We start from the raw sequence: 20,019 nt of genomic DNA, 5'->3' as shown, positions 1-20,019 counted from the left end.
GAGTCAAACGCACAAACCCGGTCTTGACCCTGGCACCCTCCCCCCGCTCATTACATCTGACGTGTGGGCTCTGTTTGTCTGGTGCTCACACCCATCTGTCAACAGATTCTAAATTTGGCTTGAGGGAGTGGAAACTCACCTACCCGTGTCCTATGATTGATTTGGTTTGGCAAGTGGTGGAGGAGGAACTCTCCTATGGAGATAATGTCAGGCTGGGGCTGTTGTCAGTGACCTTTGCCATCATGTCAACGGAACGTGTGTGAGGAGAAAGCCAACATAAGGGAAGCTGAGCGGGGGTGGGGGGAGAGGGGAGGGCGAATAATGGCATTGCTTCACTCTCCCCAAGTGTGCCTGAACAACATCCTATGTTCTACCCTCATAGTTTTCATTAGGGTGAACTAATAAATCCCGACTGTGGTTCTGTTGGTTTGTACTGGGTTTCTGTGCCTCAGAACAGAAAGAGGCAATTTGGCATAAATGGGTGAGAACCTGGACTCTGGAGGCAGCCACCTGAGTTAGAATCCTTGCTCTTCCATTTCTAGGTGTGGGACTGTGTGACCTTGGGCAAGTTACTTCTCTCCGTGCCTCAGTTGCCTCATTTGTAATATAAGGATACTAACGTGGTAAGACCTCATAGAGGGGTTAATACTCGTCATCCACTTAAAATAGTACCTGGCACATGAAAGTTCTTAATAACTGTTGGCTATTATCTTTTTTTTTTTAAGTTTATTTATTTATTTTGAGAGAGAGAGAGAGAGCATGAGGGGGGAGAGGGGCAGAGAGGGAGAGAGAGAGAATCCCAAGCAGGCTCTGCACTGCCAGTGCAGACCCCGATGCAGGGCTCGAATTTACAAACCGTGAGATGACGACCTGAGCCGAAGTCGAATGCTTAACCAACGGAACCATCCAGGCACCCCATGAATACCACCCAGGCTATTATTAATACAACCACATTCGTAGTTTCTCCCTGGCCTTGCGAGGCCCTCTTTTTCAGAATCCTTTGAGACTGTTTCTCATCTACTCATCAAGTAAATGTTGGTGGATCCTCAGGTGTCTGTCCTAGGCTGTCTCCTTGTCACTGTGCACTCCCTTGGGCTTTGGCTGCTATCTATAGGTTGATAACTGCCAAATGTGTCTCCCCAGGCTTGAGTTCCATCTTGGGGTCTAGACCCTCATGTCCGATCACCCGTTTGCTATCTCTAATTAAATCCTGTATTATTTTTCTATTGCAGCCTAACAAATTACTTCCTACCACTTAATGTCTTCATCCAATACACATGTATCCTCTCATGGTTTTCATGGGCAAGGAGTTCAGCCATGGCTTAGCTGGGATCTCTGCTCAGGGTCTTACCAGACTGAGATCGAAGGGTCAGTTAGGCTGTGTTTTCATCTGGTGGCTAGACTGGGGGAAGAATCCACCCGCAAGCTCACTATATGAGCTATATGCTCATAGGCTGTATGACTGAGGCCCTGACTTTTTACAGGCTGTAGGCCAGAGGCCACCCTCACATTCTAGAGGCTGCTGGCTGTGCCTTGCCATGTGGGCTCTCCCAACATGGCTGCTCACTTCATCAAGCCTACAGGAGAGTTTCTAGTCCCGTTGGCTAAGAGAGAGTTTTGCATGACATAATGTGATCATAGGAGTGATAGCTGTCCCCTTTTGCCAGATTCTGTTGGTTAGAAAGAAGTCGTAGGTCCTGCCCACAAGAAGACGGGACCTCCCTCAAGGACAAGGAGTACCAGGAGATTGGATCTGAGTGCCACAGGTGTCCGTAGCCTCATCGACATGCCCCAAGAGGGATGTGTCGCCTCCCGGACACTCTGCTCTTCTTCCGTCTTCGCTGTGGTAGGAAATGCACCACCTCAAACCAAAGGCCAAGAAGTCATCCTTGACTTCTCCTCCTAACCAACCCTTCAAACAACCAATCATCAGGCCCTATTGATTAGCCTCCCAAACACCACTTGATTCCTTCATTCTCTCTACTGTGTTTACTACACCAGCCTCCTGCTCGTCACCATTCTTTTCTTCCCACGGCAGCCAGTGATGTCGCTGAAGTGCAATTCTGACTGTATTGTGCTCCACTTAAAACCCCTTAATAACTTTCCATTGACCTCAGGACGAGGCCTTGATTCCTTAACGGGGCCCATCAGACCCTTTGCCATCTGGCTTCCCTCCCCTCTCTGACTCCTCTCCCTTCTGGCCTGCTCGCGTCCTGTCCCTTTTACCTGGAACACTCGCTCTTTGCTGGTCCTACGCCTCCATCAGCTTTCATGCCATTTCCTTTGGGAGGCCCTTCCTGACGGCTCGGCTCATTGGTCCGCCCCATCCCCTCACTTTCCACGCTCAGCAGCCTGGGCTCCCCTGTTCCTGACACTCAGCATGCAAAATGGAGCATGTTCTCATTCTCCGCCAGACTGTAAGCTCTGTGTGGCTGGGGATGCTCTCTGTGGCTAGCACCCTGCTTTCAACCCCGGAAGCCCTCAAATAATTGTCACGTGAGGAACATGACAGATGAAGACTTGGATCTCAGCCTACCCTTGAAAATATTCCCACCCTTCCCTCGCAGCAGCATCCAGCTTTCACTCTTGACGGGCTCTGTTCCAGTTGGCAGACCATTTTAAATCGAAAGTAATATATTAAGAGAGGCACCTTTGTTTCGGGTAATATTTCTTTCCTATTATGGCCAGTCTGGTCTCGAGACATTTCCTTGCTACTGATGTAGTCCAGCGACACGAGCGCCGGCCTATCACCTATTTTCTCTTTATGTGGTGTTTGTCCTTTGCTGTGTAATTGGAATTTTGTAAAAATAGCTGGCCAACTGTAGTGCATATAGTTCTATAAACTCGCTGGGAGCAAGCCCCTCCTTCCACCCTATGGAGGGGCCCACACCTGCTCCCGGGACATTCCAGGAGACGCCCTCATCCACTGAGAACAGAGGGAGCATTTGTTCCCTGAGCCCACTTTGGAGGACAGCTGAGGCTCGGCCCAGTCCAGCCAGGTCGGCCTGTTCCTGGGCACTGGCTCTGTTTTCACACGACAAGTGATGGAGCTTAACTGACAGGTGTAGAGCCCATCACTGCTTGTGTCTGCCTGTGCGGATGAGGCAAAGTCACTGGGGAGCCCAATTAGCATGTCTTGTTGGATGGGTGGAGGGTGGAGAGAGAAAGAGAGAGACAGAGAACGTGTGTGTGTGTGTGTGTGTGTGTGTGTAAGGGGGGAGGGAGGAAGGGGAAAGGAGTGGTAGAAAGAGAGAGAGAGAGAAAGAGAAAGAAAAACTCAGACAGAGAAAGTGAGACAGAGAGAGACTCAGAGAAGAGACAGAAATAGAAGGAAACACAGAGAGAAGCAGAGAGCTGGAAGGCGAGAGATGGACAGATAAGAGGGTTTGGGAGTAGGTGCAGACGGGCACCATTGGTGGCCTTTTAGTTGGGTTAAGTGCACACAAATGGAAAACGAGGTAGTGTAGAATGTCAGTCCCATCTGGAGGACCATGTGTGAAGTAAGGGCGAAATGAGCATCTGTATGGTCGTTAGCGTGCTGCTAATGGGCTGGGAGTGAAGCAGGAAGGGAGGTGGGCTGGGGCCCATTACGCTGGGAGGCCTGGGTTTCCACGGCAGGCGGGAGGCTTCACCGTGGCCCTGGTCAGCTCTTCTGTCCGTGCGCGGCCTGGGGCGTATGGGACGGGGCCCACCAAGTCCCCAAGTCTTACACTGGGGCCAAGATGCGAGGGCCTGTGTTGCGGGGAGCGGAATCATTCTCTTGAATTTTTAGGGGTGATGCTAGCAGGCCGATGCCGGCAGCCCAAGCGACGCCTTTTTGGCCCACGCGTGGGCCCGGGACCCCCCGGGTGTGACGTGGGCCTAAAGCACGCACCTTTCCTCACGCTCCTCACGCGTTGACGTAGGGCACGAACATGTATATTCCAGTCTTGGAGAGTAACATTAAGCCAACTGCAATAAACCAGCAATACCTTGCAATTTTTACAGATTTATTGTGTTAGTCCCCACAACAGCCCCGCGTGGGGGGCGCTACTGCTGCCCCCCTTGCACAGATGGAGACAGGAGGCACAGAGAAGTCAGCCGGCTTGCTCAGCACCACGCTGCTGGGTAAGCACGGGCCCGACTCCGCACCCAGGGAGTGAGGCCCAGAATCAGTGCCCCTGACCGCGGCCTTCCCCGCGAAGATACAGCTTGCAAATCAGTTCACGTATGTTTTCAGAGAAGACAGAAGAGGCAGTATGGTGGAAAGAAGTGACTTCCTGCCCTGTGTCTGGCTTTTATAAGCTCTGAGATTTCCAGACGGCCTCTCGAAGCTTCTGCTGGGGGCAGTGGTTGAGCGCACCGATGCTGGACCCGGACCAGTCTGGGCTCGCACACCGGGCTCGGCCACTTCCCAGCTGGGGCCCCGGGTGGCTCTTCCTCTGTAAATGAGGACAAAACCAGGGCTGTCCTCATGGGGTTGTGAGGGGTAAACAAGTTTATATAATTAACAGGCTTGGTCTGAAGTAAGCCCTCAATGAATGTTACCCGGTTTAGCTATCAGATGGTGACCCTTTCTATTTTATATGCTAACTGTAGGGATGATAAGAGATAATGACTGTGAAGGTGCTTTGTAAAATTTTCTGCGCTGTGCTAACGTTAGTGCTGTCGTTATTAACGCTGCATATAAGGTACGTGGAAGGGACGTAAATTAATAGCTTTAGCACAGAGTCAGCAAGACAAGGAGACTACCGGGGGTGGGGGTGCTAGAGAGAAGGGCCAGAGAGAGGAGGAGTAGACAAGTGCAGGCATACCTTGGAGGTACCGTGGGCTGGTTCCAGACTACGGCAGTAAAGTGAATATTGCAACAAAGTGAACATCACAACAGAGCAAGTTAAATGAATTGTTTGGTTTCCCAGTGCATGTAAAAGTTATGTTTATACTATACTGCAGCCTGTTAGGCGTGCAATAGCATTGGGTCTAAAAAAACAGTGTCCATACCTGAAAAATATGGCTAAAAAATGCCAACCATCATTTGAGCTTTCAGTGAATTATAATCACTGATCACAGATCGGCATAATATAATGATAATGAAAAAGTTTGCAAGATTGCAAGAATTATCAAAATATGACACAGAGACATGAAGCGAGCAAATGCTGTTGGAAAAATGGTGCCGATAGACTTGCTTGACCCAGGGTTGCCACAAACCTTCAGTTTGTGAAAAATGCAATATTCACGAAGCGCAATCAATTTTGCAAAATGCAATAGATCGAGGTATGCCTGGTAACTGTGATACAGAGTATAGGAAGTCACGCAAAAGAATCCAACACAACAAACTGGGGTCCAGTAGAAAAAGGGAGCAGAAAAGGCTTAATTAAAGGACTAAGTTTTGTAAAGGATATGAAAACCCATGCATTCAATGCATGTTGTGTCTCTACCCTTTGCCGGTCATTGTGGTAGATGCTGGGGATACAGTGGACTGAGACATATCATGGCAAACAGGACATGGTCTTTGGGATGAGATCTCAACTGGGATCCATTTGGAAGGGCATTTTCTGAGGAGAAAATAGGGTGAGCAAAGGCATAGAGTAAAAAAAAAAAAAGCAGGTTGTGTAAAGCTTCCAGGAGTCATCTGTGGCTGGTATGAAGTTTGTAGAATAATAAAAGGTGAAAACAGAAAAGGTGTTTGGGGCCATATTTGGGCAGCTTTGAATGGCAGTTTGTAATTAATTTGAAAGGCAATGGGGAGCCATTGAAGGGCAGTAATGTGATTGCGGCCACATAAAGGCCATTCTCAACTACAAATTCACATTAATGCAACTTATTTTAGCTATTTTAGAGATCATGTCCTAAATATAGGTGATCGTCTATCCCAGAAAACACTTACTCAAAACATTTTCAGGGCATGAACATGTATATTCAAGTCTTGGAGAGTAACATTAAGCCAACTGCAAGAAACCAGCAATACCTTGCAATTTTTACAGATTTATTGCAGCACTTGCTCACGCACACGCGTGCGCGTGCACGTACACACACACGCACACACACACACACTAGTAGACTATAATTTAAAGTAAGTCAGTTCTCCTTTTGGGGGTATTTACAAGTGTCATTTTCTCTTTCAGCTTCAAAATTTAGTGTGTCAATATATAAAATTCAAGAATAAATGTATATGGCAGGGTAATTGTTCAAGAATTAAAATATATGCCAACAGAACATTGGGAGGCTTTATTTCATGACATTTGGGGCTCCTTTCTTTGCACTGTTTCTTTGCAGCGAAAGAGGTAGATTGAAGATCATTGCAAATCAAAGTGATGCCTTCAACTTCTGAAATGAACGCCAGCTCGTCTTTTTCCACTTTCATACATTTGCATAGATCTGTCAACCGAATTCTGAATTCTTCTAAGAGTAATCTTTAATACAAAGTTAGGAACACCCGCGTGCCACAAAATTGCTTTGCCCCTCTTTTCTGAACTTCCCACCCCCACTGCCCTTCGCTTCACCCTCTCCGGAGCACGTTTCTCTCGGAAGATTTCGCAGGAGCTTCAAGAGATGGAATCAAAGTCTTCAAAGCAAACCAATAGCTGCCAAACAGAACTTGCAAGTACACACTGACCCCTCCCTGTCACTGACCCCTCCATGTCAGTTTCTGTGTTTAATTGCCGTGCTGCTGACAGCTGGAGAAATGTGTTTTCAGATGTTTCCCAGTGACATTCCTGGCGCATCTCCTGGTGGGATCTGAGTAGGCAGGTGTGTGTTCCTCTGGGGGTACAGGATCTGCTGTTGCCTTGGGTGGGGTTAAAGGCCCCTGAATAAGGGAGCCCTCAGCAGTGTGGGAGGATGGAAAGCCCTCTTCCCTCACCCCAAACCTGCCGCTTGCCCACCTCTTCCAATCGCATTGGGCAGTCACAGGGATCCAGTGGTTCCTTGGATTCTGATTGGCTGTCAGTGGGTCGTTGGATTCTGATTGGCTGTCAGCTGCCAGACACCCCTCAGGTTTGCCAGAACCGCTCTGCTTGTTATGGGTTACTAACCACAACTGTCAAGGGCTTGAAAGAAAACAAAACCCAGGGCAGGCAGGGTCTTGGTTTGGTGTATGTTCTCTTGTCTGTTATTTTTAATTCCAAATTAATAGCACAGATCAAGCCCACAGTTAAATAACACATCTGCCTGGGGTTTGGGGAGCGATTCACAATATGTTTTTATTCATTATTGCTTTAATTATGGCTCAGGATTCTTTTGAATCTCTCCCAAGTAACAGGTGGTTTTCTGACCATGATAAATGCTAAATGCTGTGGAGGATAAGGCAGTCAGGCATTGTTTTCCTAGCTGTGGTTACACCTAGGCCCCAGGCAGCTTCTGAATTAGCAGCCTGCAACAGATTGGAATTCCTGGGGGAATTCACTTAACCCTTAGTTCTCCCGAACCTGTTTTCAATGTGCTGTGGGATGGGGGCTCCCCGTTACACCCCGAGGCACAGCAGATGTACTTTTTGTATCCTGGGAGGTAGCAGGAGGGTTCAGGGTAGGTCAAAAAGTTAATATGTCAATGTTCTGAAGGGTGACGGGAGTAAGAACTTAGTGTGATATTAAAGATGATTTGAATTTAGATTTTTTTTTTTTTAGAATAAAAGCATTCTTTTATATATCTGCAATAGATGGTAACAATTAAATAAGTCACACATGAATCATAGAAATTAGAGTGAGGGCAAAGGCCTATTAGATCATCTAGCCAATTCCCCAGCTAACAGAATTATTCCCCACAGTATTTTCGGGAGAGATTTGTACAGTCTCTTTTGTAAGATTTGAGCAACTGGGGCCTTCATGATTTCCTTAGGGACACACTTTCCCTTACTATAAAAGGCCACAGTGTTTTTCCTCTTAGCCTGATATTCAAGTTTTTTTGTTTTTTTTTTTTTTAAAGTCTGCATGTTACATGCAAAATCATTTGCACCATGAGACTGATCAGTGGTAGTAATTATACCTACAGTTCGCCTGGGAAACCATGCATGTATTCGGCCTTCTTCTGTGTACTCCCATTTCTGGTTTTTATGCTTGAATTTGCATACTCCTTGGAGGGGTAGTACTGAGACATCAAACAGAAGCCTCCCTGTTTCCAATATCGCCATCAAGAACTGGTCAGAGGTAACGCTGACCCCCTCAATTTGAAACGAGGGGGAAAGATGTTTTTGAATAAATTCTGTTCAGACCGTTCATGTTTCCAGGGTAAAGAATACGCAGTCATCCAGGAAATGGCAACTGCTTAGAATTCCTCTCTCTTTGGAACAAACTGGTATTGTCTTTCCAGGGTTGTTTGTATTGGAGAGGCTACTGATTGTGCACACACATGACCCGGGGCTCCAGGGCAGACACTCCCGCTCCAGATTCTCCGTAATCCGGGCAGAGAGCTGCTGATCAAGCAACAGCGGGGGCCGCACACACAAAGCTTCCTGCTGAGCTGCCATGGTTTGTGTCCCCGTACCCTGAAGGGGCAGTTTTCAGTCTAAGAGGGAAGATTTTTGTGCTTGGAGAGTTAGAGACACTGACAGGGATAAAGCTCATGGATTTCCAGAACTCAGATTGCCGTGGTTTGAACACATTCCCCTTTCCTGTTCCCCTTACTGGCCCTTGGAGGCAGGTCGACGTGCCAGGCACTGAGTCCGGGAGATGGGGAACAAAGACTCAAGCTCCCTGCCCTGGAGGACCTTCTGGACAGGTGAGGCAGGCGGGAGTGGAGATAAGGGTGTGAAAGTGCCACAGGGGACCTGCATATGCAAATAAAGAGGGGGGAAAGAAGCAGGGGCACCTGGGAGTGACCGGGGAAGCCTGCAGGGGTGGGCCCGCCTGCCATGCCAGCTTCGAAGGTCTCCGAAAGGGGCTTGTTGGCCACATTTTGCAGATGAGGACGCCATGGTTCACATCCACGTGCCTCGTCCAAGGCCGCAAGCAAGGATTGGACCCGCTGACCACGCTTGTTGTCTCAGACGAGGCAGCTGGAGTACAAATTCAGGGTGGGCGTCTTTGTGGTCTCCTGGAGAGCTCAGGGGGGCCCCGGAGCCGCAGGGCCTGTGGGGCTCCAAAGGCGGTCAGAACGTTTTGGAATCCGCCTCGAAGGGACGGAGGCAGGGACCTCTGTGCCTCAGTTCACAGGAGAGAACCGGGCTCCTGCAGAGTTCCTCCGCTCTTAGGATTACCAAGAATGACTCATGTCCAGACAAAACCATGTGCCTCTGCAGACTGATGATTCTGACCAGGGCTGAGACAGTGGCCGTGGTCAAAGCAAATGCTTAGTTTTGTGGTTATGGCCTTCTAACAGGCTTGTGATATATGGGAAAGCCATGGGGAGCGATCCCCACCTCAGAATTGAGGGCAGGGAAGAGAAAGATGAAGAGGAGGCAGCAGGAGGAGAGGCGGGCGTTGGCGTCTATGTATCATCAAATGTGGGCACTTGTGCTGGAATGATCTTCCCAGCCTCTTCCCTCAGGCCTTCCTCATCCTTACCTCAGCCTGGGTGTGGGAGGTTTTGATCTGATTGGTGAGACTGAGAGAAGCCAGCATGGCATCTTAGCGCTTTTCCACTCTTGAAGACTTTCTGGCATGTTCCATGCCCTCCCTGCTCTAGGGCTGAGAGGCCAGGCCTGCTGCTTGCTGTGTGCTTGTCATGCGGAGGGTACGAGGCCATGGTTTGGGCTGTCTTCAGGTCTAGACTTGGTCTTCCATTAGGAAGACCCATCGGGGGCCATCACTAAACGGTGGTGTTCAATTCCGACTCGCCAGTAATAAAGATGCTGTTTGGAACACCTGTGTCTACTTCGCATCAATTCTGGACTCAGAAACGGAGGCGTTGTGATTATCACTGCTAACACACTGATGCTGTAGGATTTCACACCAGCCTCTGAGACAGAGGTCAGGTGAAGACGAGGGTTAGAGTTGGGGGCATTGCTTAGAATAAAGTAGACGCGTTAGATTATAAGCTCAAAAAACCAAGACAAACTCAGTATCTGACAGTGAGATTTTTGTTAACTAAATTTTGGCACATCAATACAATCAATACAATCAATATAATACAATCAATACAATACAAGATGACAACATTAAAAATGATTATGTGTACATCTAGATTGTCATAAAATATTCACACTCTATTAGAGGCCAAAGCAGATTATAAGACAGTACAATTGCATTTTTGGTTAAAATAGGCATGCGTAAGAAAAAATCTGGAAAAATATACCTAGAATATTAATAGATCATCTCTGCGAGAGGGATTATGTGTATTTTTTTTTCTTTTTCCTCATTTATTATGTTGATTTTTTCCGAAAATAAATTTGGATTTCTTGCGTTGTTAAAGAAAATGAAAGATTGTAAACATTTTGTCATACGAAAGAGAAGATGTGGCAGAAGAAGGAACAGCATTGGATCTGGAGTCAGATAGATCGGGTTTTGAATCCCAGCTTTGCTCCTATTCTCGAGGTGGCCTTGGCGGTTGAGTCTTTTGTTTCTTAGTCCCCCTGTTGAGAGCTCACAGCAATACACAAGGAGACGGGCTGTCTTCTGGCCGGTCCCTGGAGGTCCGCGGGTGCTGATGCGCGGACAGGCCCTGTGGCTCAGGGATTGACTTCCACTAACCAACTTCATAAATGACTCATTAGAAATGAAACTGCATGCATTTTGCTTGATAGTGGGGTACAGTGAGCTGGCAAGAGGCACAAGGACTTGAATTCTCCGTTTGATTCACTCTTCCCATGTAAGCAACTACATGGGAAGCCAAACTGTAATAAAAACCTTGGTGGGTGAGCATGAGATTTTCACATGTTCGACAAAAGACGTCCGATCACCCAAGAAGTGCTAGGCTTTGGGCTAGGTGCTGCAGATGTAGGGCTAACCAAATCGACATTTCCTTGTTGGGTATAACGGTAGAATATTAATGACTGTATAAGATAGTGGCTAGGAGCTTTGGAGGCAGGAGGTGCAAGACTTGGGCTTTTCAACTTACAGTGGAGACTTGGGAAAGTCACTTCACCTCTCTGAACCTCATATTTTTTCACCTCTAAAATGGAGACAGCACCCACTCATTAATAGTTTTGCTTTGTGTATTACGTTAAATAACGCATGTAAAGCGCTTAAGTACAATGCCTGGCATACAGAGGTGCTCGATAAGAGGTGCTGTAACAACTACTGATATGCTATTTTAACCTGATGCATCCATTTCGCCACAGGTCCTACCAGGACTTGCTAACCCTGGGCCTTCATCAAGCTAATGTCGTAAGTTAGTATTTGCAAGGGCACATCTGGCTTTAATTTCCTTTATTTTTTTCTTGATTTTTAATTTTTTAAAACGTTTTCTTTATTTTTGAGAGAGACAGAGACAGAATGCCAGTGGGTTAGGGGTAGAGAGAGAAGGAGACACAGAATCCAAAGCAGGTTCCAGGCTCTGAGCTGCCAGCACAGAGTCCGACGTGGGACTTGAACTCAAAAGCTGTGAGATCATGACCTGAGCCGAAGTCAGACGCTCAACTGACTGAGCCACCCAGGCAGCCCTTGATTTTTAATTTTTTTGATTTAGTTTTCTTGATTTTTAAAGCTTTCTCAGTTTTCTTGATTTCTTAAACATTCACTGCCCTTTCTGATTATTTTTTTTCTCTAAGTATGTTAATACTTTTAGTTAGGCTGAGGGTTGACAAACACTTTCTATGAAGAACCTGATCGCAGATTGTTTGGACAGAAAGGAAAGGGAACAGAAGCAGCAGGGGAAGGTGGGGGCTTAGGACACCTACATCACATACTGGGGGACCCTCGTTGCCATGTGGGCACTATTTCCTCTGAAATAACACTCCCGTCCTCTTTCCTCGCTGCTCACTCGTTCCTTGCCTGCCGTCTCTGTGACAATGCGTCAACTCTGCCGTCACGGGACAAGAGCAGAGATCACTTGTAAACGAACGAGCATGACTGCGTTCCAGATGGGTAGCTGGGTTCGGCCTACAGACCGTAGTTTGTCGACTCCTGATTTAGGCAACAGTCTGGTTGCCACTATTTAGAAGCCTTCTTAGATCATTGATCTCATCCATTATGTATTCATTTTATAATGTAATTATTAGGGGCAAATTTATTTCCGAATCCATAGGGCCTAGCTCACTGTGGCTGCACCCTTCTCCACACCCCTGTGCCCTCACGTAATGGCCACCCGTGTCTTGTAGACCAGATAGACTTTATATTTGAGGGCTACATGACAGAAGATGGGTTAAGAGCGGCACACAGTGCCTGGTCATGTGCGTACTCAGTAAATGTGACTTTTCTGATTTCCCTTTTCCCTTAAGGTCGTGCTTAGAACCCGTCATCAACACTGAGGACTGAGTGGGGTGAAAATGGGGGTGCTGCCCTAACTTTTAAGATAAGAAGGATGCTTCCTTTACTCCACACTCCAGCCTGGTAAGTAAACTCTTGTGCTCATGATGAGTGGTATGGAGAAAAAAGCCACGATAGTGCACTGTGGGAAATAATACCATTAGATTCTTCCAGAAAATACTCAGGTTGAGGTCATCGGAGCTCGGACCACATCTAGAGTGCCCTCTCCCCTACCAACACTTCATGTATAAGTAACCCTGTTCCTGCCTTGCTCACAGGTTAAGCATATATCTGGCTCCTAATCCTATCTTGAGAGAGAAATTCAGTGCTACACAATACTTAAGAGAGAGGTGTATTTAATGAAGATACGGTAGAAATTCAAAAGGAAGAATTCACAATATATTCCACACTGCAAAAACATAATAAAACATCCTATGAGACATTCATTTTGACTCCCACAAATCGTTTCTTGTTTTGGCCAGCTTTCTTGTTACCCTTTCTTCTCTGGTCTCAAAATCCCCTCTATCTTCCCAAGCAATTCAACTCAGCATTTCGTGTTCTATTCCAGAGCATTCTTTTAGGATCATTTTGTTCTTCTAAAGTTTATTTATTTATTTTTGAGAGAGAGAGAGAGAGAGAGAGAGAGAGAGCAAGCATGGGCGAGGGGCAGTGAGAGTGGGAGAGAGGGAATCCCAGGTAGGCTCCATGCTCTCAGCACAGAGCCCAATGCAGGGCTTGAACTCATGAACCATGATGTGAGATCATGACTTGAGCTGAAGTCAAGAGTCAGACGCCTAACTTTCTGAGCCACGCAGGCGCCTCTCATTTGGTCCCTTTATTTATTTTTATTTTATTTTATTTTTTCAACGTTTATTTATTTTTGGGACAGAGAGAGACAGAGCATGAACGGGGGAGGGGCAGAGAGAGAGGGAGACACAGAGTCGGAAACAGGCTCCAGGCTCCGAGCCATCAGCCCAGAGCCTGACGTGGGGCTCGAACTCACGGACCGCGAGATCGTGACCTGGCTGAAGTCGGACGCTTAACCGACTGTGCCACCCAGGCGCCCCTCATTTGGTCCCTTTAGATGCTCCCTTGATGAGTCTGTAAAGTGTAAACTATATTCGTTTTTGTTTGGCCACCAGTTTTTTGTTTCCATATCATTCTTGAAAGATACTATTTCTGAGAACACAGTTCTAGATTGACAGTTCTTTCCATCTTTTGAAAACATGGTTCCACTGTCTTTTGGCTTCATTGTTTCCGTTGTAAGTCCACTGTCAGACCACAGTCACTCTGCGGTAGGTAAGCTGTCCTTTCTTTCTTGTTGCTTTCAAGATTTTTCTCTTCAGCTTCGGTGCTTTGCAGTTTCACACGGTGTGCCCGGTGTGTGTGATCGTTGAGCAAAAATTTACCCTGCTTCAGATGTATTATACTTCCCTTCCCTGACGACTCATGGTTTTCATTAGATCTGGCATTTTCTTAGCTATTATCTCTTCAAACAAGGTTTCTCTCTTTCATTCCTTTTCTTCTTTCTTGTGTAACTCTGGAACTACGTTAGAAAGGCTTATTCTTTCCTCTCTTTCTTGTTCTGTTTTCTATTTTCTTATCTTTTTTATGCTGCATTCTAAGTATTTATTTATTTATTTATTTTGGCTCTGTCTTCAGTTTACTAATCCTATCTTCCCTCACGTCTATTTGCCTGGTTCACCTATCCGTTAGTACACACACACACACACATACACACACACACATTTTAATATATGTAGCTTTAATTATATATATACATATATATATTTTTTACATTTATTTATTTTTGGGAGACAGAGACAGAGCACAAGTGGGGAAGGGGCAGAGAGAGAAGGAGACATAGAATCTGAAGCAGGCTCCAGGCTCTGAGCTGTCAGCGCAGAGCCCGATGCAGGGCTTGAACTCACGAACCGTGAGATCACAACCTGAGCTAAAGTCGGACGCTTAACCGACTGAGCCACCCAGGTGCCCCTAATTGTATATTTTTTTAAATTTCAATTTCTATAGGTTCTGTTTAGTTCTTTGTCAAATCTTTTTTTGGTCACTTTTGATAGCCCTCTTTTCCTTGTTCCTTTTCTATCATATATTTCTTTCAACATTTCATACATAGTTCTTTTATGTTCTATACCTGATAATTCCAGTATTGAAGTTCTGGAGGTTTAAATCATGCTTGTTGCTTTTGCTGACTCTCACTTATGGTGGTTGGTTACTTTGTGGTTTGGTAAATCTTTTTTCTCTTTTTAAAAACATATTTAATGGGGGCACCTTGGTGGCTCAGTTGGTTAAATGTCCGACTTTGGCTCAGGTCATGATCTCATGGCTCGTGGGTTCAAGCCCCGCGTCAGGCTCTGTGCTGACACCTCGGAGCCTGGAGCCTGCTTTGGATTCTGTGTCTCCCCCTCTCTCTGCTCCTCCCCAATTCGTGCTTTGTCTGTCTCTCTCTCTTAAAAATATATAAACATTAAAAAAATTTTTTTTAACATATTTTATTGAACTTAAGCTATGAGGATCCTCACATGACTGGGTTAAGAAGGCTTTGCTCTGGCGTGGATTTGCATTTTCATCTGCCAGGCACACAGGTGTTACCAAATGGGGACTGCTTTAACTTGTTTTCTTTGTTTGGGATTTTCAAGATTAGGTGGGTAATGAAATATTGAACCTGAGATTCATGGGACAGGAGCACATAGTTACACATTCCCAGGGAAACCATTATTAGTCTTTTATTATTATTATTGTTATTACTATCATTGATAATATGATCCACCTGGACCTATGGAAGGAATAGATTTCCTTCTGACTTATTTTGCCAGGAGTCATGTTTTTCTCGTCCACCCTTTTCCTGGACCATAAGCTCCTTTGAAGGTACAAGCTTATCTGAGACTCAAGTTCATCTCTATTTTGCACAGGCCCAAAGACCCCATTTCCCAGCACAACCATTGAAGGTTTTCTTAAAGGATCAGATAAGAAATATTTTAGGCTTACAAGCCATATGGTCTCCGTTGCAACTATTGAACTCTGCTGGATACATAAGTAAATAGGGGTGGCCATTTGTCAATAAAACTATTTACAAAAGGGGCTCCTGGGTGGCTCAGTTGGTTGAGTGTCTGACCCTTGATTTCGGCTCAGGTCATGATCTCATGGTTTGTGAGATCAAGCCCAGCATCGGGCTCTGTGCTGACAGCGCAGAGCCTGCTTGGGATTCTCTCTCCTTCTCCCTTTGCCCCTCCCTGCTTGTGCCCTCTCTCAAAATAAATAATAAAATAAACTTAAAAAAAAAAAAAAAAAACTATTTACAAAAGCAGGTGGTTCGCCTGCATACTGTAGTTTGCCAACCTCTGCTTTAGAGTCCCTGTGTTGGCATTTGTTTCCCCCGGCAGCCCCAGCTTTTGAACCTCTCACTTGTTTGTTCATGGCTTATTGTGTTTTGTCTTATCTTGCTTCATGTTAAATACGGGAATTTCCCTTATTATCTGGAGAGTTCATCAATTTGTTTACTATCACAGTTCATCCAACGCATCAGGGTTTTGCAGTGGAAGGATTTTCACCATACCTAGTCTTCTGTATTTCCGAGAGCAAACCCAACAACTTGTCTCTCCCCTTTAGCTTACATACGCTCTCACCTGAAAAAAAGCCGGTGAGTTGGCTGTGACCACCATCTATTTTTCTTGAAACATCTCCCCGAGTCCTCTAGCAGCTTGTTGCACTGATTTATAGCTCCGGTTCCATCTGAGAGCTTATAGCTTCAGTTAGCAAGATTTCAGAAGAGTTAAGAGTTGAGGTTCTGGCCTCTCTTCTACCATGTCAGATGACCGCGTAGAAGAAATTTGGGTGTTATATATGGATGTGGCCTTCCACAAATTCTTTCAACCATGTCTGTCGCTATTGTAGGGGCCAAGGTTTCCCAGCAGATGAGACAAAACAAAATCCTGCTCTCTTGGACCTGGCATTTTAATGGAGAGGAACAGGTAATAAATAAGTGAATAAAACCAGAAAATACCAGGAAGTGAGAGTGCTATGTTGAAAATAAAAGAAGCAGTTTTAATGGAGTATGGCTGGTAGGTTGTTTTTATTTGTTTGTTTAGAGTGGGGGGCGAGGGGCGGGGCTCAGTGACGGGGTAACATTGAAACCTGAGTCGGGTTGTACAACGGAACAAGCTCTAGAAGGATCTCAGGCAGGGGATGAGGGAGGGCCGTTCAACACAGGGCAAGAGCCGTGTAGAGGCCATAAAGTAGGAGCAGTTTGGGTATTTTCTGGGGGCAGAGGGGATGCTAATGTGGCTGAGATATAATGATAGCAAAATTGACACAAAAAAGTCCCAGAGGAAAAAAAAAGTGGGAATCTGAGAAATGGTAGAATTAACCCAGGAATATAATGAAAAGTGGCCCTAGGATGATGGTTGAGTGGCAGTCTTAGAAAGCAGTTGGTCCCAATGAGTCTAGGTAAGCATAGGGCCCAATAAAGAACGGCTTCCCTAAGAAAGGGCTTCCTATCACAGACACTGGATGATTAAGAACCTAGAAGATTTTCATCATAAGACAAGCACATACGTCTCCTGTTAATCACAAGACAAGAAAGGTAATAGAAATTGTGAGAAAAAATAAACATTTTATAAGAAATTTATAGTTTAAATATGGAGCAAGCTGAGACGCGGCACGATTCAGAGCAGCTGATGTCATTCAAGAGAAGAGAGCTCGTTTGATCTTGACGTGTGGAACATCCTTCTTTGGGCAGCACAGAGTTAGTTAGTGGCCTTCGGTCCAGTTGCTACACTGGCTTTTTTTTTTATGAGCGCAGTCACATTTCTCAGTGCTGTAGTGGGCGATATTTATGCAATAATAGTATTGTTTTTAAAGTCTATTTACTTATCTTGAGGTAGAGAGCACAAGCAGGTGAGAGGGGTAGATAGAAGGAGAGACAGAATCCCAAGCAGGCTCTGAGCTGTCAGTGGCGAACCGGATGTGGGGCTCGAACCCAGGATCTGCGAGATCATGACCTGAGCCAAGATCAAGAGTCAGATGCTTAACCGACTGAGCCACGCAGGTGCCCGTGTGCAATAACAGTTTTATTATAGATGTTGTTTTCGGGTTTAAAAATTTAGACGCAACCTTCATTAACAAAGCAAGAAAAACTACAATTGAGTCAAGGACAGAAGAGAAATGTTATAAACCGTGATGCTGCAGAAGTGCGCGCAGCAGCTGAAGAAGGCAGGAAGGACCATGCTTGTTTCCTTATCTCACGTAATATGTCTCGAGGGCACTGAGGGAAATTCAAATTTTAAAGTCTTTGGTACACCAAAAAAACTAAAAAACTCCCTTCCTGGCTTATTTTTGTAACTTATTTTAGAAAGTTCTTTTATTGCACAATATTTATGGGATATTTACTGCCACTCACTGGAGAACAATTGCAGAGCAAGGCAAGACGCGTGCCTGTCCTCACGCAGCTTCTATTCCAGGGGGCGAGAACGTGCCTTACTGTAAGTATCAAAAAGACTCCTGTTAAAGACATGGGGTATTAGTAACATCGCAGTCATGTTGCAACTCCCACAGTCCAATTGCTTTGTATATATTGGTGACTCCTAAAACTTTATCTTCAGAGCAGATCTGGTTCCTGAGCCCGAGAGCTGCGCGTCTGAGTGCCTAATGAACATATCTAAACCTGATCTTCCACATCCTGCCGCTCCGTCAGAAAACATCTTCCTCGCTTGCACCCACACGACACCCCACATCCAATCAGTCACCAAGCTCTGCCGACCTTGCCTCCTGGGCAGAATGCAATTCCCGACATTGGTTGTACGCCCCCTGCTCCGCCTCGGTCCTGGCCGTCATTTCTCGACTTGGCTTCTTCCAACCCTTCACTGCCTTCCGATCCATTGTGCACGCTGCAGCCAGAGCAACATTTCAAACAAACAAATCTGATCATCTCATTAATCCGTCTAAAGTCCGTCAGTGGCTTCCCATGGCCTAGGAAAAAGTTCAACTTCTTTAATGTGGTGTGGCTGGCAAAGTCCCTCTCTTTTTCTCTCTCTCTCACGGATGTGTGTGTGCCTGCTTGCGTGACTGTGCACACACCTGAGCCTACACATTTGCTGCTTTCTCTTTCCAGAACGTTCCCCCCATCACCTTGCTCTCTTCTACTGGGGTCCTCCGGTTCCTCCTGTGAGTTCAGCTGCTTGTGTTGCCGGCAGGTTATGGGCCTCACACTTGGCTGTGAGCATCTGCTTGTTTTGGTGTTCCCTCGACTGTGCCTGACGCAGGGGAATTACAGAATGCCGGCCGGGGGTCCCACCCCTTGGTTCAAATCCTGCTTCTGCCACTTCCTTGGACCGTTACCTAACTTCTCTTAAGCTGTGTGGGCATCTGTAGAATGGGGATCATGGTGAACTTAACCTCCTAGATTGTTATAAGACATGTGACATGCCCAGAAGTGCATCTCTGTTCCTGCTGTGACTTGCATGGTGACTCTCACTCTTCTGGTCTCGGCTTAATGAGGCTCTCAGGTCGTCCTTGAGATGCCCTCTGTTTTCATGGCTCCCACAGGTGCCCTGCACACATGCACCCCCTCTCTGGGAGTCATTCGTAGATTATTGCTAGTGTGTGGTAACAGTAATTGTCTGCTGGTGTGTGAGTGCCTGGGGGTGGAGGGGAAGACCAATCTCTTGTTTCCTACGAATTCCTGGTGTTCGATACAGAACATGGGACCGTGTAGTTTGGTACACGTGGAGGTCAATAAAAAAGGAGAAGCTGTGGAATGCATGGGACAGATGCAGGACTTGGCTAATCTGACTTGAGAGTCATGGGACCCTGTAACACCTGAGCAGGATACTCCACATCTGGAAACGCATTCTGTCATTCTGTAGCAGAGAAGAGCTTCCACAAATGTATTTCTATATGGGTTTAAAAAAAAATGATGCTTGTTTTCCAGCCGTGTTTCTAACTTAGAGACTGTTAGAACATGTGACTGGATGTCCAAATGGTGGACCCACCTTTGCCAGCCGGGGGGTAGAGGGCTTTAGAGCTGAACCAGAGGAACCCCACACGCTCCTCAGTCTGCAGTGTCTCTCCACTTTGGGAGGCTCCTCTTTTAAGGGACAGTGTTATCTACTTATCGATGCCCCCCACCCCAACCTGTCCCGGGAGCAGCCAGTGCTCCTTCATGTCGCTGTGCCCTGAGGCCCACGTCCAAGTTGGGGGTGACCCCAGCTCACGCGGCGATTTGGCTCCTTTAAGAGCTGGGACAGGTTCCCAGAGCCCTGCAGCTCCTCCGCAGCCAGGAGCAGAGACCAGCTGTCGGCACCCCCTCCGCCCCCCCAACATCTCTGTGTTTACATGCACGGTCACATGGTAACCTCTCCCAGCTCGTGGGCTGGCTGCACAGTTACCTCATCTGCAGTCCAATGACCTCATCCACGTAAAATGTGGCAAGTGCGAGACAGGAGCAGAAAGGGCCCAGCTTCTCACTCAGAGCCCCCAGGAGAAGCTGTCCTCCGCACTGGCTCAGGAAATCAGCCAGAGAGCTGTCCACTCGGTAATTACTCCCGGCCAGGAGCTGATTCATAAGTCAAGTGGATGTGTCTTCCGGGGGGTGGGGGGGGTGGGGGCTGGGAGGGGCCTGTGCAGAAATGTGGGTGCCCACACCTGGGAGCTGCTTATCTCAGGGGCTCGGCATCCCCCCCCC

General features: G+C 46.6%; 1 long non-coding RNA gene across 1 annotated transcript in view; it reads left to right on the top strand.

Moving 5' to 3' along the window:
- Positions 1 to 19,097, top strand: part of LOC121038220 (uncharacterized) — a 31,237-nt gene extending 12,140 nt beyond the window's left edge. Inside the window, exons 2-4 of the long non-coding RNA XR_005794238.1 lie at positions 12,293 to 12,404; positions 16,233 to 16,309; positions 17,939 to 19,097. This is a non-coding gene — a long non-coding RNA (uncharacterized LOC121038220). The remainder of the gene's footprint in view (positions 1 to 12,292; positions 12,405 to 16,232; positions 16,310 to 17,938) is intronic.
- The last annotated feature ends 922 nt before the right edge of the window (positions 19,098 to 20,019 follow it).

The sequence above is a fragment of the Herpailurus yagouaroundi genome, unplaced genomic scaffold (assembly GCF_014898765.1).
Source record: "Herpailurus yagouaroundi ecotype Mexico unplaced genomic scaffold, PumYag 165, whole genome shotgun sequence".
In the NCBI taxonomy this organism is placed as follows: domain Eukaryota; kingdom Metazoa; phylum Chordata; class Mammalia; order Carnivora; family Felidae; genus Herpailurus; species Herpailurus yagouaroundi.
Note: the sequence above shows the minus strand (reverse complement) of the source record. Positions and strands in the feature narration are given on the sequence as shown.